The sequence below is a fragment of the Eubalaena glacialis genome, chromosome 6, assembly GCF_028564815.1.
Source record: "Eubalaena glacialis isolate mEubGla1 chromosome 6, mEubGla1.1.hap2.+ XY, whole genome shotgun sequence".
NCBI classification, from domain to species: Eukaryota; Metazoa; Chordata; class Mammalia; order Artiodactyla; family Balaenidae; genus Eubalaena; species Eubalaena glacialis.
The window spans coordinates 116683867-116702626 of NC_083721.1; the positions used below are offsets into that span (position 1 = coordinate 116683867).

At 36.5% G+C, this 18760-nt stretch overlaps 1 pseudogene; it reads left to right on the forward strand.

The window, feature by feature from the left end:
* Window positions 1–9398: 9398 nt before the first annotated feature.
* Window positions 9399–18760, forward strand: part of LOC133093030 (peptidyl-prolyl cis-trans isomerase FKBP8-like) — an 86482-nt pseudogene continuing 77120 nt past the window's right edge.

Consider the following 18760-nt stretch of genomic DNA (forward strand, 5'->3'; position numbering starts at 1 on the left):
CTATTATATAGGTTGTAAATAATTATATACACATATGTATTTTACAGTACACGAATAAGGAAACACAGTGTTCAAATTAGCGAGGTCTTATATTAGCCCTAGCACACCTGTCTCTAAATATAATGTAACTCAACAATAAATAGTAAGCTCCTAAATTGTATAGAGTACAGCATAAAAAGAGAACATTTTGATACTCCTCCAAATGTAACATAAAAATGATAGTAAAATCATAGGTATTTTAGAGTACAGCCCAAAAAGAAAGTTTGCATCCGAAGTTCACATCCCGTTCATAGGCTCTAACACTAGAGGGTGTTAACAAACATTGATCAAGAGTAGTTATCTACTTTGAAGCATTAGAATTATAATAACCCTTAATACATCTTCTAGTCAGCCCTCTTACTCCAAGACGAGTTATATGGAAATTTTCAAGACACATTGCTGATTTTTCAGAAATCTTCAGTACCAAAAATTATGTCAGTTCAATTTTTAAACTCTTCCTGAGTTATATTGACCTTGACACAAAAAAGTGGCTCTTAGTTGTAAAGCTAATGTCCTGCTTCTTTTTCTCCAGTACTATTTTCAGAGCAATGTTTTGGAGCTCTGCGTTTGGAATTGGGGAGGAGCTAGTCCTAGTTTCATCAGAAGTCATCTCTATAATGGTAACAATGCTGAGGTTTGAGCACAGCATGATAAAATGTACTTTTTGATAATAAGAGTAATTATTGTGTCAAATTACATAATCTACACAGCACAGCCACAATGCATGTACACACAGGTACATACCACACACACACACACACAGACATGCACATACACTTGCCCAATTTTCCTTAATATTTTTGCCCTGTGACTGATAAAGGAAACTAATATCCACAGCAGCCTCCTTTAACTGAGATTCCTGCCATTATCTACTTAAGGACATTAAGGATTCAGAAGACTTAGGTTCTAGTTTGAGGTAAAAAATTATTGGGCCTTTGTCCTTTGGGCAATTCATTTACTATATCTGTGACTTCATTTCCTCATCTATAAAATGAGGTTAAATAAAACTGTGCTATGTCTTAATTGATTGGTGTAAGGGTCAAAGTAAAATATGTGTGTGAAGTTGCCAGCGGTCTATTTTTTATATTTTCAACTTCTCTCCTCATTATGCTTATATTCTCTTTTAACTTTTTTCATAATTATGGGTCACATTTTCCTGCTTGTAATGTCCAATTATTTTTGATTGGATGTTGGACATTGTGATCCTACATTGTTGAATGTTTGGATTATCTTGTCTTTTTTAAATAGTATTTTGACTGACAATTAAGTTGCAGATCAGTTTAATCACTTTAAGTCTTGCTTTTTAGACTTGTTAGGGAAGATTTTGAGTAGCTTTCCCTCCAGAGATAATTTAGCTCTATTACTAAGGTATGACCCTTTGGGGTCACCACTGAATGCCGCCGAGTGATGACTGAGGACTCTTCAGCCTGATTAGTTGGTGCTCAGGGGACATACCGACGTTTGTGAGCTCTAGGAATTATTAGGCTTACAGCTCCCAGACTGCTCTTTGCCTGACATAGTAGAGTTTTGTTCTCACAAGCACTGACTCCTACTCAACCAAGACTCAAAGTGATTTCAATACAGATATTTGTAGCTGTTTTGTTCTGTTTTGTTTTTCATAGCTCTATGCTTTCTGTAACTCTGCCCTGCAACTTTCAGTCACCTCAGCATCTCTGAACTTCCATTTCTGGATCCTAACTCCCTAAGACCATTGAACTCTGTTTCTGTTTCCCCTTTGTATGGACAGTGTACAGAAATTGCCTCCAGGCAGGAACCTAGGGAAATTGTAAGGCTCATATCAATTTTTTCCTTCTCTTAAGGATCATAATCCTGGATTATCTGTTATGTAAAGTCTAAAAATAGTTATTTTATGTATTTCATCTAGTTTTCCATGCAAGAGGTTGAGTCTGGTCCTTGTTATTCCATTATGGCCAGAAATGGGAGTTTATATGTGAGTGTGCTTTGAACTCTTTAAAGTATTATATTTTTCACATTCCCCCTTCTTTCAATTATTTTCTTCCTAAATTTTTAGAGCAATATATTTCCAGCAGTAGATGGGCATTATGTGTGTATGGGAGAGAGAAAGTGAGTGAGCAATCGAGAGAGAGAGAAAGAGAGAGAAGAGAGACAGATACCTAGCATGTTGTGGAAAACTACTATTTTTATTTTTTTTCCTGCAACTTCCAGGTTTTGGCTTTTGAGTGGTAGCTTTTTATTTTTACTTTAATAGTTATGTGTTTATTTGAATAAGAATTATAAAAATTAACACCAAAATTGTCATTTCATGCATTATATTGCTTAGAAAATGGCTAAATAAAAAAGTGAATTTAAAGAAAAATATTAAATAAATCAGAGTAGACATAAAAAACAAATTTGTGAAGGTAATATATGGCTAACTGATTTGCAGGCCTCCCTTACACTAAAGAAGGACTAGATAAGGTGAGAAAGCAGAAGAGTAAAATATTCAAACTCTTTGTGTCTGATTCAGCACTACTTTTCTTCTATTTGGAAATCCTATCTCCCCCAAATGCATTCATATTGTTACCCCTTTGGGGCTCCTCCTGTACTTGAATTGCTAATGGAAGACACTTGTAGTATCTGGAAATCAGCAATATGATGTTACTGGTAGAACCAACTTCAATCAGGAATATGCTGATGAGAGCCTAATCCCGTACATCTACCCTTTTCCTTCCTCTTGACAGTTACATACTTCTTCCATTTATTAAGGGGGAAAAGGGGACCCATGAAGAACTCTTTAAATAGAGCTATTAAAATTTAAAAAAAAAAAGAAATGAGGACATTTCTGACAGAAGAAATTAGAGGGTTACATGAAAAACTCACATCTATTTTACATTTGCTTATGCTATGATTGTGTTACATTATCAGAGTTCAGGAAGCAGATGCCATCATTATGAACTAATTGGATGAGCCAGTTATCAGGGAGGAAAAGAAATGAGTGTGAATTCAGAACCTGTGACTATAGTAGTCTAATTCTAGGTCTGTAGATCTGCCTTCTATTGTTTTAAGGCAAAAGCATAGGGTTGGTGATTTTGAGATTATTTCACTAAACATGGTGATCTTACCCAGTAACACTGGGAAGGCAGATTTTCTGCAATATAATTAACAATGGTGGGAAAAACTAAAGAGACAACTCGTTATAAATATAATAAGTAGCTCTGTAAATCCACAGTAGTATCGAGTTCCAGGGCTTTGAGGCCAAATCAACAAAGAGCTAAGCTGCAAAAAGGTCTCTTTTACATTTTTTCTCTACATCCTCTTTCCATCCCTCTCAATGTACACTTTCTTCAGAGCTTGGGACTTGTAGAGTCACTTGATTGACCCTTTTAGCACAGAGCAGTTGTGAGAAAACGTCTTGTCAAATCATGCTGTGAAGTTAAAAAGTGAAATGTTGCCAAGTGGTTATTGAAAATCTTACAAGAAAAATCGAGTGCTTAACTTTTCATATAGGGGAACCAATCAAATATGCAAATTAAAAAATTAAAGATGAGCTGATCCATCTAAACAGGAAAAATACTATGATACATAACTAAAAGTGCAAAATACAATCTTTAAGAAGTGATCTTCTGCTCTCATCTGTAAGAGATAAGTACCCACTGAGAGAAGCACAGGCTCCTGCAAGTGGGGGAACCTTGGAAGAGAGCACAGCCTAGAGGTCGGAGGGGCAGGAATGGCAGTGACTCTATTTTTTCACGTCTTTTTAAAAAAAGTATTGGAACCCTCTCCCTGAAACAGGAAGTCACTAGAATTAAAGTTGCTGTTGGCCACCAGGTGGCAGCAATGCCTCAGTAACATTATTTGAAGAATAAGGACAGTTTGCCCTGTTTTCTCCACCTTCTCACCCCCAGATTCATAAGCATTACTTTTCCATATTTATAACTATTGCTAGTGGACTCATGGACTCCATTTATAACTTCACTCATTTTATTCCTTGCCTCCTAAGAGGAAACCATAACCCCCATTTAACCAACTTTAACATCTCTTAGGCTCTTCATAATCCCTGTAATTTCTAACGTTTTTTGTCATAGTTTCATTTTTTGTCTGCCTTTCATCCCATTTTCAACTTCTTTCCTCTTAAGTCCTCTCTTGCATCTACAGATATGCCCAGAAATATTTCTAGCATTCCATGCAGCCAGACATGAAGATCAATCGTGGATGTTTCTCTTGGCTTTTCCTCTTCACCTCATCCTTCTTCCTGTACCATAGGGAGACTTTCTCTCAGAAGAGCAAGATGAACTCTGTACTTTAAGTTCCCTATTCCTGGCTCTGCTGAATCATGTCTTCTACCTCAGAGAAGCAGAAAAAGAAAGCAAAGCTATTGAGCATGAATAAATCTCTTGTGATTTGGCTTAACAGATATTTCTGTACATTTGCCTTTAGGGATGTTGAGCTTTGAGAATTTCTTCATCCTATTCCTTCATTTTGTTTCTTCAGCTGGGGCTAAATGAAGTCCTCACAGAAGGATACCTCTTTAACAAGATGTTACTACCAACATCCATTTCAAATATAAACTGCCTCAGTGAATGCAATTGTGCTTCTATAGACAATCAAGCATCAAACCAAAAACAAAGCTGGAGGTTAACTTGGAAATGATCTTGACCATGCATCTGAAACCTTTTTAGAGGAAGGATCTATGTAAATATTTTCCAGAGTCTATGGGTTAAGAGGGTGGGCTTTACCAAAATCAGGGTCTGACAGTGGGGTAGAGAGAAAGATATAACTGTCAGTTATGTTGCCTTCTCAGCAGAGAATCTGCACAAGACATAGGGGCTGGATTATGGAGAAGAGTGTTATAGGCAATGGCAGTCACTGCCAGGGAGTCTCTTAGATTATTTTGTTTCATGAGTGGAGACTATAACATTGGTTAGAGAATCATGAAGTTGTTACCTGTGTTTCCCAAGGTTATATACCTAGTATGAGAAGAGAATTCAGATTTCTGGAACAAATGCTCATCTTAGGTAGCACTATGGTGAGGAATAAGTAACATGCATTCCGCTCTGCATAACAGGTGCTAGTAAGTGAGGGATCGATACACATAACTTCCCTACGTAATAAATAACTAGCAGTTATAAGCATAGGCTTATAGTAAGACAGATTGGTGTTAAAATTCTGCTTACTTCTCTTACCAACTCTATGTTTTTGATTTTTGAGTTTAGCTTTATTCTCTATTAAGTGGAAATATAATAGCACATACCTTTTAGGATATATTGGTCATGTCTGCTGTACAATGAATGCTCAGTAGATTGTATCTATTAATATTATGATAAATATTTTGAAGTAAAATTGATGAAACATATCTTAACAACTGGAAAGAGAATTAAGCTGTTAGAACTGATTATTAAGCTGGGCATACAGAGAACTGATTATTAAATGCACTAGGGCATATTATCTATATACTGTTTTCTTCTCTAGAAGAAACTTCTCTGTAGAAAACTTTGAGCGTTAAATGGAATAACTTTCTCTTGCTTTGGCAAGAGGAAAGTTACTTAAGATGGTTAGGTGATGAAGGTTGCTAGATTTAATTAATTTAATACATTAATTATTTAATGTGCAGCTTATCAATCTTTTCTATTATTATTTTAAAATACACTTAATTCCACTCAAGAACTTGATTTTTAAAAAATCATAATAACTAAGGACATTTCTTTTTTTTTAATTAGAAAAAAATTCAAAGTCAGGGGCTAGGTTTGATTTTTTTTATGTTTTAGCACTTAATAGATACATATTTCAAGTTTATCCCCCAAAATGACTGAGTTTGGCAGTAATAAGAAAAATATTCAATTAGCATAGCAGCACCCAAGTAGGATCACCAGATATCCAATGTGTTTTCAGGCTATAGTGAAATAATTTGGTTGTAAAGATAAATAATTTCCTTACAGAAAAGACAAGTTGAGCAATAAAAATTTATTTGGAGACAGAAGTGGCCAGGACATTACCAACACATCCACATCTTGAAAAATTCAAAGGATGTAATTTTCTCATTTAGAAAGAAAACAAAATAGCATTGAACTCTAAACATAATGCATTTGTGCACATCTGCAAACTCAATTTATCTTTCATGTTTTGTTCATGTTCAGAATTCAATTACAATTCACTTCATTGTTATCATGCCTTCTAGAGAAATCAGAAATTAAATTTTGCCCTTAGCTGCCCTCATGGTCAGGAATCACTATGGAAATAAAAACTCATTTCAACCATACCTCAAAATGCAATACTGTGAATCAAATTGGGGAGGTCTTATTGAACAGATATATGGAGTTTAAGTTATGGGAATTAAGATATATGTCTGTGACATTAGGTTAACTCTGAGGAAGCAAAAATGTAAATTATTTGTTACTTCTTAGCTAAGCTCCTGACAACTTATACATTTAAGATCATGTATATAAAATGTTATGGAGCAAAGAACATGCTTAAACATGAAATACGCATAGTATTTCATAAGGAAACTAATTTATTGTATAGATATAGATATAGATATAGATGTAGATATAGATATAGACATAGACATACACACCTTGGCTTTAAGGGTAAAAATTCTAAAATTGTAAATCTATTCTAGTACTGCAAAAGACCTCTCTCTTTCTCTCTCTCTCTCCCTCTCTCTGTTTCTATAAAGGAAGACTGAAAACCCTAAGTTCAGAACAATGAAAATAGAAAAGCAAGTCAGAACATAGCTTTCTTATTCATAAAAACATGCCAGATATGGATCATAAGTTGCTTATAATGGTAGGCATATTTTTGGCTTCACAAAAAAACAATAATAAAAGAAGCATGATGTTCAGAGATGTTGAAATGAATAGTAGTGTGCCATCACCACATTCTTTCACATTCTTATTCTTAGCAGACTCATCATTCCTTTTTCCTGAACAAAAATATGAGTGCTAGAAAGTCCCAAGTATCAGATCAGATTGTTCTAGATCTATCCCTTTAAGCATATTCTATATTGAAAGTCAAAAGCCATTATATGGAAGCTATATTAAAAATGAGCCCACAAAAATAATTTCTAAATAAAAGTTTCTAGCGCTAATCAAAGCACGTTAGTTGTTCTCTTTCCTTTTAAGAAGGAGATGGTATCAGTTCAACTTCATGATTATACAGCCTAAATCTTTTCAGAAGAGGAAACGAAGTAAACAGAAGTCATAGAAGTAAATGAAAAATGCTGGGTAAAGTTGAAAACTTTAATGTAGCGATCAGAGCGTAACTTCAGACTCACAACTCCTTGGGCTAACCCAAATCATGGGTTGTGTCTTCAGTCTCTTCTTTCTGAAGTGCTCTCCTAAAATTTTCCACTCACTGACCTTTCTATCCTTCCCTATTTCCTGCTTATTGAAGCAATAAAGCCATTCTGTTGCTCACTTTGGATGTTTGAAGTAAAAAGGAAAATAAAGCTTGCTGATTTCATTTAACAATTCATTTAACCAGACTTTCGAGACCCTACTATGTGCTAGGGACATAGTTCTGGGGAAAACATTGTAAAGCCAATGTCCCCACTTTGATTCAATTCTGGTAGGCGCAGAGAGACAACAAACAAATAATGCATCATATGCAAGGAGGTGGTGATTAAGGAGTATAAAGAAAAATAATACAAGGAAACTTAATAAAGTGATGGGAGGAGAGAAGATCCTGTTTTAAACTGTCTATTCCAGAAAGACCTCTCTAATAAGGTGACATGAACAGAAAACTGAGGGAACTGAGGGAGCAAACTGAGTGGCTGTATCTGAGGAAAAGAATTCCAGGCACAGGATAGAGCAATCGCAAAGTCACCGAGACAGGAGCAAGCGTGGGGTACTTGATCGTGGTAGGAACCAGTGAGAGCTGGGGGTTGGTGGGGGTGTAGGACAGGGGGCCTGAGAGGGAGCAAAGCAAGGAGGACTTGGGTTTGTTTTCTAATAAGGTAAGGGGGTAGGGTTCACGTTCTAATTTACATTTTTAAAGGGAGAATGATTAGGCCTTGAACTTTTTCTTTCCCCACAGGCAGTAATCAAGGCAAAGAATCGGCCTTGTTTTGGTCTTAACACCCAAGCTCTGCATCTTTACCTCGGCAGGTGTGGAGGGAAACTCCCTTGGGGCAGCGTGCAGGCTCTGAGTCCTCATTCTTACCTGGTTGTAGAGGAAGCAGGCTATGTCATTTTATTTGCCTTTAAAAATATTTTCTGACATTTTCCAATGGTTTTAGGACAGGTGCCTTTCTTTGTATTCCAAGACCCAAACCCAACCAAATATGACCATTCAGTGATACAGCTGACATTTTAGTTACAGATTTCATCAAAATAAATAGGATCATTTGACCTCTTTTTGCATGGATTTTAAAGAGGCAATCAACGAAAAGTATAAATGAAATCTTTGTTATGACAAAATGAACCAAAACATTATTACCAGTATTCTTTGTTTCGTTAGCCAGTTCCTTGAAAGAATCTTTTATTTCACTGATGGTCAAAGTCAGTGAGACACTGTTGAAATTATAACACAAACAATGACTTAGAGAAAGAAAGATTTTTAAAAACTGTAGCAGGATCTCTAAACATGGAGTAAAAAGAATTTCAAATCTACTTCTCTCCCTCAAAACAGTGAAATGAGTGTTTCTCCCAAGATGGCAGTCTAAAAGATGTATGTCCATTGTGGCATTATCCTAAAAGCACTTGCACATGTATTAAGTTGGCTAAACGGCCAAAAGGGAAAATCATCTCTCAGTGTTCCTCAGAGCAAATACACATGTAATGAAACTTATGAATCACACCTTTCTTCAACTTCTTGCAATGATAAGATTGTATAAAGAGTGAATTCAGAACTAAAATGTGACCACATTTACTATGTTTGTTTAACTTTTAGTATAAATGCAGTGGTTATTGTAAGTATAAGCATTATTTTTAAAATTTAAATATGGGGTGGTAGAATGGCACAAATCAACTTTTAATAGAAAGCAACTCAGTTGTTCTTTCCTTCTATGTCTTTCTTTCCTGTGTGTCTCCTTTACAGTCACAGGGAACACTTCACTTCTGATACTTATGGTCAACCAAATGTGTGGAGGCTTTTCCCCACACAAGCAGTCCTCTGTGACACCAGCTGGGTGTCCTACAGTTTAACTCAATTCTAACACTATCTACCTGGAGATAGTGTCAGATCCCCCAGGTTAAGGACCCAGTCTCTCAAGACTGTTCCCACCTTGCTTCAGATACCAATCACAAGTAGTATCTATAGGTCCCCAGGTTACCCACAACTTCTGTCCAACTTGGCTATAAATTGAAGGTTCCCATGACCCACTCCTCAGGTTCGATTAATTTTCTAGAGCTGCTCACAGAACTCAAGGAAACACTACTTATATTTACCAGTTTATTAAAGATATGATAAAGAATGCAGATGATCAGCCAGATGAAGGGAAACATGGGACGAGGTCTCAGACGGTCCCAGGCACAGGAGCTTCTATCCCCATGGAGCTGGGGTACATCACCCTCCTGGTGTGGATGTATTCACCAACCTGGAAGCTCTGCAAACCCTGTGCAATTGGGATTTTATGGAGGCTTATTCATGTAGGCATGGTCAACTATTAATGCCATTTCCAGCTTCTCTCCCCTATCTGGAAGATGGGGGTGGGGATGAACATTCCAAGCTTCTAATCATGGTTTGGTCTTTCTGGTGACCAGCCCCCATCCAGGAGCCCACCCAGAGTCAGCTCAGTAGAATAAAAAATTCTCCTAGGGCTCTTATCACTTCGGATTTACAAGGGTTTTGGGAGCCCTGTGTCAAGAAAGGGGTCAAAGACAAATATTAGAACAAGAGATGCTCTAGAGTTCTTATCTCACAAGAAATTAAAAGGGTGTTAGGAGTTCTGTGCCAGGAACAAGGGGTAGAGACCTACATAATAAAAATTAAAACAATTTTAGTTAAAATATTCATATGTTTTTCTACAGCTTCTTAAGCTTTCCTTTGGTAAACTAGTTAAATGTATTAACTTTGGTAAACTAGTTAAATGTATTAAAAAAGAGAAGCAACTTCTAAAATTGGCCTTTTTTTCAAGTTAGTTTTGTTGTGAAATAATACAGTAAATGGTACAAGATAATTTTTAGTCTTTATTTCTTCTATTTTAAACATCTTAATCATCCTGATAGCTGATGGGTTAGACAAGCCGGTGATGTTAATAACTGGTGATTACAGGTGCTTTGTGGATTGCTTTAATCAGACTAAACCCCCATGAGCTAACTCAGAGAAGTGAGAGCTGGGACTTCCTGGTGGTCCAGTGGTTAAGACTCTGTGCTTCCAGTGCAGGGGCGCAGGTTCGATCCCTGGTCAGGTAACTAAGATCCCACATGCTGAGTGGCCAAAAAACTTTTTTTAAAATGCAGAGGAGTGAGAGCTGTCAAAAATAGAATCAGAGTATCAAGGCCAATGGAAAGGGAACACCCTAAGCAGTAACAATTAGGCACAGATTCAGGGAGCTTGCTCCACTAATGTGCAGGGAAGCTCCTATATTTGTTTTTCTGCTAAGGGGATCACCAACTCTGGTTGTAGTCAATGCACGCTTGTTTCATCCTCTGTGAAAAGATGGTAATGGGAAACTTGTAGCTTAAGAGATATACTTAACATGTTCTGGGAAAAAAAAAACCCTAGAGATAATGGAGAAAACAGAAGAAAATTAAACTAGATAATCAAATAGTATGAAGGATGGGCATAACGCTTTTAACATCAAGGTTAATAGATATACGTTTTAGAATGCGGCAGAGAATAAAAGAAAAATTAGATGGATATAAATATGATGAAAATGATGTGCATTTCTTCCCATAGATAATGACCTCAAACCTTTCAGTATATATAATTTAAGCTCTATCAGGGTAATCGCATTTGACAATTTTTTTTTTCACTTTTGATTTCCAAGTGCCTAGAACAGTTCTGGGTCTTAATAGTCAATAAATATTTACTGATTGTGTGACTAAATAAATGACTGCCTGAATGAATAAATGGGTTACTGGATGGTTGGATGGATGGATGGATGAAAAGCAAAAAGGAGATAACAGTAGACCCCCAAATGGTAGAAATTTGAAGAAACTTTATTCAAAGCATGGAAGAAAGGGTGAAGTTGTGTCTTTTGTATTTTCTTGATAGGGCCAGTGATAGAGGAGGAGACCTTCCACCTGCAGCTGGGAGTCAAAACACCATAGAAAGTCTGGTGAGTTGTATCAAGTCTATCTATTGCTACAGTTTTGATCCATAGAATTTTGTGTCTCTGCTAAACCTCATTATAACAAATTTAACAGATGCTATTTATATGTCTGGGGTGTACAGTGGTTTTGCATTGTTTTTTAATTTCTATTTCCCTGATGCTTGATGATGTTAAGCATCTTTTCATGTGCTTATTATTAGCCATTCATATATCTTCTTAGGAGCAATGTCTATTCAAATCCTTTGCCTATTTTTTAATCAGGTCATTTTTTGTTGTGGTTGAGTTGTAGGAATCTTCTACAACTCTGCCTATTTTTAATTGGTTTTTTAATCTTCTTATAATTAAATTTTTAAAAATTATTTTATTTATTTATTTACTTATGGCTGCATTGGGTCTTCGTTGCTGCGCACAGGCCTTCTCTAGTTGCAGCAAGTGGGGGTTACTCTTCATTGCGGTGCGAGGGCTTCTCACTGTGGTGGTTTCTCTTGTTGTGGAGCATGGGCTCTAGGTATGCAGGCTTCAGTAGTTGTGGCATGCGGGCTCAGTAGTTGTGGCTTGGGGGCTCTAGAGCGCAGGCTCAGTAGCTGTGGCACACGGGCTTAGTTGCTCCACGGCACGTGGGATCTTCCCGGACCAGGGCTCGAACCTGTGTCACCTGAATTGGCAGGTGGAATCTTAACCACTGCGCCACCAGGGAAGCCCCTTTATAATTAAATTTTAGGAGATTATTATATTCTGGATATAAGATTTTCATCAGATATATAATTTACAAATATTTTCTCCTACTCTGTGACTTGTCCTTTCATTTTCTTAATGGTTATAGCTTGTGCATCTACTATTTATTTTGAGTTAATTTCTATGTGTGAGGTAGGGTAATGGTTTAGCCCATTTTTTAAAAACATGAATGTCCAATTGTCCGAGTACCACTGGTTGAAGAGTCTATCTTTCCACTCTTATATTTTCAAAAATCATTTAATCATAAATGTAAGGGATTATTGCTGAACTCTCAAGTCTGTTCCACTGATCTACATGCCTACCTTTACAAGAATATCACACTGTCTTCTTTACTGTAGCTTTTTAATATGCTTTGAAATTGGATAGTGGAAGTCATCCAACTTTATTCTTCCTTTTTCTAAGTTATTTTGTTTATTCTAGGTTCCTAGCATTTCCATATATATTTTAGGAGTAAATTATCAATTTCTGCTGCTGAGATTTTGATAAAGGTTGTGGTAAGTCTACAGATCTTTGAAGACATTTACCACCATATTGAGTCTTCTAATCAACATCTTCTGGAAGTTTGGATCATTAGAGGAGATATTAGATAGAAAGTGGGTTGGAATTGGGTAATCTGATGGCTGGAACCAAGGCAACTATCCCTGAATCACTGTTCCTCAGGTGCCGGGGGTGTCCCTGATTCCTGTCCTTCTGGTGTCTGTGGTGTTCAGTGTTTCATTCACAATGCTAACTACTCCCAGAATAAACCCCATTTTCTTGCTTAATATGGCAAGATCAATTCCCATGGTTTACCATTAAAAAAAAATTTTTTTTTGGTGGCTTATACTTTCAGGTATAACAGCAATTTCTGGATTAGAAATTAAATTTAGTGTATGCATGAGATAAAGAAATTATACAGTACAATGGCTCCAAATTGTCAGTAGCTTATCTGCAGGCTTGGCTGGCATTATGTCACCTTCAAGTTCTATGTCATGTGGTCCTTGCAGCTCCAAATCTCAGTTAGTGAGCCCAGAGAAGCTAGTGAGGCAGTGGGGCTAGTGTCGTGTTTCCCAGTGGGTTCTGAAAAAATATATATTGAGTCTTCTAATCCATGGTCGTGGAATGTCTATTTAAAATTTTCTTTTTTTTTTTAATGTTTCTTTTTTATTTATTTATTTTTCTTATTAGTCATCCATTTTATACACATCAGTGTATACATGTCAATCCCAATCTCCCAATTCATCACACCACAACCTCCACCTCCCACCGCTTTCCCCCTTGGTTTCCAAACGTTTGTTCTCTACATCTGTATTTCAATTTCTGCCCTGCAAACCAGTTCATCTGTACCATATTTTTAGGTTCCACATATATGCGTTAATATACGATATTTGTTTTTCTCTTTCTGACTTATTTCACTCTGTATGACAATCTCTAGATGCATCCACGTCTCTACAAATGACCCAATTTCGTTCCTGTTTATGGCTGAGTAATATTCCATTGTATATATGTACCACATATTCTATATCCATTCGTCTGTCGATGGGCATTTAGGTTGCTTCCATGACCTGGCTATTGTAAATAGTGCTGCAATGAACATTGGGGTGCGTGTGTCTTTTTGATTTATAGTTTTCTCAGGGTATATGCCCAGTAGTGGGATTGCTGGGTCATATGGTAATTCTATTTTTAGTTTTTTAAGGAACCTCCATACTGTTCTCCATAGTGGCTGTATCAATTTACATTCCCATCAACAGTGCAAGAGGGTTCCCTTTTCTCCACACCCTCTCCAGCATTTGTTGTTTGTAGATTTTCTGATGATGCCTATTCTAACAGGTGTGAGGCAATACCTCATTGTAGTTTTGATTTGCATTTCTCTAATGATTACTCATGTTGAGCAGCTTTTCATGTGCTTCTTAGCCATCTGTATGTCTTCTTTGGAGAAATGTCTATTTAGGTCTTCTGCCCATTTTTGGATTGGGTTGTTTGTTTTTTTAATATTGAGCTGCATGTGCTGTTTATACATTTTGGAGATTAATCCTTTGTCCATTGATTCGTTTGCAAATATTTTCTCCCATTCTGAGGGCTGTCTTTTCATCTTGTTTGTAGTTTCCTTTGCTTTGCAAAAGCTTTGAAGTTTCATTAGGTCCCATTTGTTTATTTTTGTTTTTATTTCCATTACTCTAGGAGGTGGATCAAAAAAGATCTTGCTATGATTTATGTCAAAGAGTGTTCTTCCTATGTTTTCCTCTAAGGGTTTTATAGTGCCCGGTCTTACATTTAGGTCTCTAATCCATTTTGAGTTTATTTTTGCATATGGTGTTAGGGAGTGTTCTAATTTCATTCTTTTACATGTAGCTGTCCAGTTTTCCCAGCACCAATTATTGAAGAGACTGTCTTTTCTCCATTGTATATCCTTGCCTCCTTTATCGTAGATTAGTTGACCATAGGTTCGTAGGTTTACCTCTGGGCTTTCTATCCTGTTCCATTGATCTATATTTCTGTTTTTGTGCCAGTACCATATTGTCTTCATTACTGTAGCTTTGTAGTATAGTCTGAAGTCAGGGAGTCTGATTCCTCCAGCTCCGTTTTTTTCCCTCAAGACTGCTTTGGCTATTCGGGGTCTTTTGTGTCCCCATACAAATTTTAAGATTCTTTGTTCTATTTCTGTAAAAAATGCCATTGGTAATTTCATAGGGATTGCATTGAATCTGTAGATTGCTTTGGGTAGTATAGTCCTTTTCATAATATTGATTCTTCCAAGCCAAGAACACGGTATATCTCTCTATCTGTTGGTATCATCTTTAATTTCTTTCATCAGTGTCTTATAGTTTTCTGCATACAGGTCTTTTGTCTCCCTAAGTAGGTTTATTCCTAGGTATTTTATTCTTTTTGTTGCAATGGCAAATGGGAGTGTTTCCTTCATTTCTCTTTCAGATTTTTCATCATTAGTGTATAGGAATGCAAGAGATTTCTGTGCATTGATTTTGTATCCTGCAATTTAACAAATTCATTGATTAGCTCTAGTAGTTTTCTGGTAGCATCTTTAGGATTTTCTATGTGTAGTATCATGTCATCTGCAAACAATGACAGTTTTACTTCTTCTTTTCCAATTTGTATTCCTTTTATTTCTTTTTTTTCTCTGATTGCCATGGCTAGGACTTCCAAAGCTATCTTGAATAATAGTGGTGAGAGTGGACATCCTTGTCTTGTTCCTGATCTTAGAGGAAATGCTTTCAGTTTTTCACCATTGAGAATGATGTTTGCTGTGGGTTTGTCGTATAAGGCCTTTATGATGTTGAAGTAGATTCCCTCTATGCCCACTTTCTGGAGAGTTTTTATCATAAGTGCGTGTTGAATTTTGTTAAAAGCTTTTCTGCCTCTATTGAGATGGTCATATGGTTTTTGTTCTTCAATTTTTTAATATGGTTTATCACATTGATTCATTTGTGTATATTGAAGAATCCTTGCATCTCTGGGATAAAACCCACTTGATCATGGTGTATGATCCTTTTAGTGTGTTGTAGGATTCTGTTTGCTGGTATTTTGTTGAGGATTTTTGCATCTATATTTATCAGTGATATTGGTCTGTAATTTTCTTTTTTTGTAGTATCTTTGTCTGGTTTTCGTAACAGGGTGATGGTGGCCTCATAGAATGAGTTTGGGAGTTATTCTTCTGCAATTTTTTGGAAGAGTTTGAGAAGGATGGGTGTTAGCTCTTCTCTAAATGTTTGATAGAATTCACCTGTGAAGCCATCTTGTCCTGGTCTTTAGTTTGTTGGAAGATTTTTAATCACAGTTTCAATTTCATTAATTGTGATTGGTCTGTTCATATTGGTCTGTTCAATATTTCTATTTCTTCCTGGTTCAGTCTTGGAAGGTTATACCTTTCTAAGAATTTGTCCATTTCTACCAGGTTGTCCATTTTATTGGCATAGAGTTTCTTGTAGTAGTCTCTTAGGATGCTCTGTATTTCTGCCATGCCTGTTGTAACTTCTCCTTTTTCATTTCTAATTTTATTGATTTGAGTCCCCTCCCTCTTTTTCTTGATGAGTCTGGCTAATGGTTTATCAGTTGTGTTTATCTTCTCAAAGAACCAGCTTTTAGTTTTATTGATCTTTGCTATTGTTTTCTTTGTTTCTATTTCATTTATTTCTGCTCTGATCTTTATGATTTCTTTCCTCTGCTAACGTTGGGTTTTGTTTGTTCTTCTTTCTCTAGTTCCTTTAGATGTAACGTTACATTGTTTATTTGAGATTTTTCTTCTTTCTTGAGGTAAGCTTGTATAGCTATAAACTTCCCTCTTAGAACTGCTTTTGCTGCATCCCATGAGTTTTGGATCGTTGTGTTTTCATTGTCATTTGTCTCTAGGTATATTTTGATTTCCTCTTTGATTTCTTCAGTGATCTCTTGGTTATTTAGTAACGTATTGTTAGCCTCCATGTGTTTGTGTTTTTAAAGTTTTTTTCCCCTGTAATTGATTTCTAATCTCGTAGTGTTGTAGTCAGAAAAGATGCTTGATAATATTTCAATATTCTTAAATTTACTGAGGCTTGATTTGTGACCCAAGATGTGATCTATCCTGGAGAATGTTCCGTGCGCACTTGAGAAGAAAGTGTAATCTGCTGTTTTTGGATGGAATGTCCTATAAATATCAATTAAATCTATCTGGTCTATTGTGTCATTTAAAGCTTGTGTTTCCTTATTAATTTTTTGTTTGGATGATCTGTCCATTGGTGTAAGGGAGGTGTTAAAGTCCCCCACTATTATTGTGTTACTGTTGATTTCCTCTTTTTTAGCTGTTATCAGTTGCCTTATGTATTGAGGTCCTCCTATGTTGGGTGCATATATATTTATAAGTGTTATATCTTCTTCTTGGACTGATCCCTTGATCGTTACGTAGTGTCCTTCCTTGTCTCTTGTAACATTCTTTTATTTTAAAGTCTATTTTATCGGATATGAATATTGATACCCTAGCTTTCTTTTGATTTCCATTTGCATGGAATATCTTTTTCCATCCCCTCACTGTCAGTCTGTGTGTCCCTAGATCTGAAGTGGGTCTCTTGTAGACAACATATACATGGGTCTTGTTTTTGTATCCATTCAGCAAGCCTGTGTCTTTTGGTTGGAGCATTTAATCCATTCATGTTTAAGGTAATTATCGATATATATGTTCCTATGACCATTTTCTTAATTGTTTTGGGTTTGTTTTTGTAGGTCCTTTTCTTCTGTTGTGTTTCCCACTTAGAGAAGTTCCTTTAGCATTTGTTGTAGAGTTGGTTTGGTGGTGCTGAATTCTCTTAGCTTTTGCTTGTCTGTAAAGTTTATATTTTCTCCATTGAATCCGAATGAGATCCTTGCCAGGTAGAGTAATCTTGTTTGTAGATTCTTCCCTTTCCTCACTTTAAGTATATCATGCCACCCCCTTCTGGCTTGTAGAGTTTCTGCTGAGAGATCAGCTCTTAGCCTTATGGGAGTTCCATTGTATACTATTTGTCATTTTTCCCTTGCTGCTTTCAATAATTTTTCTTTGTCTTTAATTGTTTCCAATTTGATTACTATGTGTCTCAGTGTGTTTCTCCTTGGTTTTATCCTGTATGGGTCTCTCTGCACTTCCTGGACTTGGGTGGCTATTTCCTTTCCCATGTTAGGGAAGTTTTCAACTATAATCTCTTCAAATATTTTCTCAGGTCCTTTCTCTCTCTCTTCTCCTTCTGGGATCCCTGTAATGCGAATTTTGGTGCATTTAATGTTGTCCCAGAGGTCTTTTAGGCTGTCTTCATTTCTTTTCATTCTTTCTTCTTTATTCTGTTCCACAGCAGTGAATTCCACCATTCTGTCCTCCAGGTCACTTATCCGTTCTTCTGCCTCAGTTATTCTGCTATTGATTCCTTCTAGTGTAGTTTTCATTTCAGTTATTTTTTTTTTTTTAAACATCTTTATTGAAGTATAATTGCTTTACAATGGTGTGCTAGCTTCTGCTTTACAACAAAGTGAATCAGTTACACATATACATATGTTGCCATATCTCTTCCCTCTTGCATCTCCCTCCCTCCCACCCTCCCTATCCCACCCCTCTAGGTGGTCACAAAGCACCGAGCTGATCTCCCTGTGCTATGCGGCTGCTTCCCACTAGTTATCTATTTTACATTTGGTAGTGTATATATGTCCATGACACTCTCTCACCCTGTCACATCTCACCCCTCCCCCTCCCCATATCCTCAAGTCCATTCTCTAGTAGGTCTGTGTCTTTATTCCCATCTTGCCACTAGGTTCTTCATGACCTCTTTTTTTTTTTTTTTTTTCCCTTAGATTCCATATATATGTGTTAGCATACTGTATTTGTTTTTCTCTTTCTGACTTACTTCACTCTGTATGACAGACTCTAACTCCATCCACCTCATTACAAACACCTCCATTTCATTTCTTTTTATGGCTGAGTAATATTCCATTGTATATATGTGCCACATCTTCTTTATCCATTCATCCGATGATGGACACCTAGGTTGCTTCCATGTCCTGGCTATTGTAAACAGAGCTGCAATGAATATTTTGGTACATGACTCTTTCTGAATTATGGTTTTCTCAGGGTATATGCCCAGTAGTGGGATTGCTGGGTCATATGGTAGTTCTATTTTTAGTTTTTTAAGGAACCTCCATACTGTTCTCCATAGTGGCTGTATCAATTTACATTCCCACCAACAGTGCAAGAGGGTTCCCTTTTCTCCACACCCTCTCCAGCATTCATTTCAGTTATTTTATTGTTCATCTCTGTTTGTTTGTTCTTTATTTCTTCTAGATCTCTGTTAAACATTTCTTACATCTTCTCGATCTTTGCCT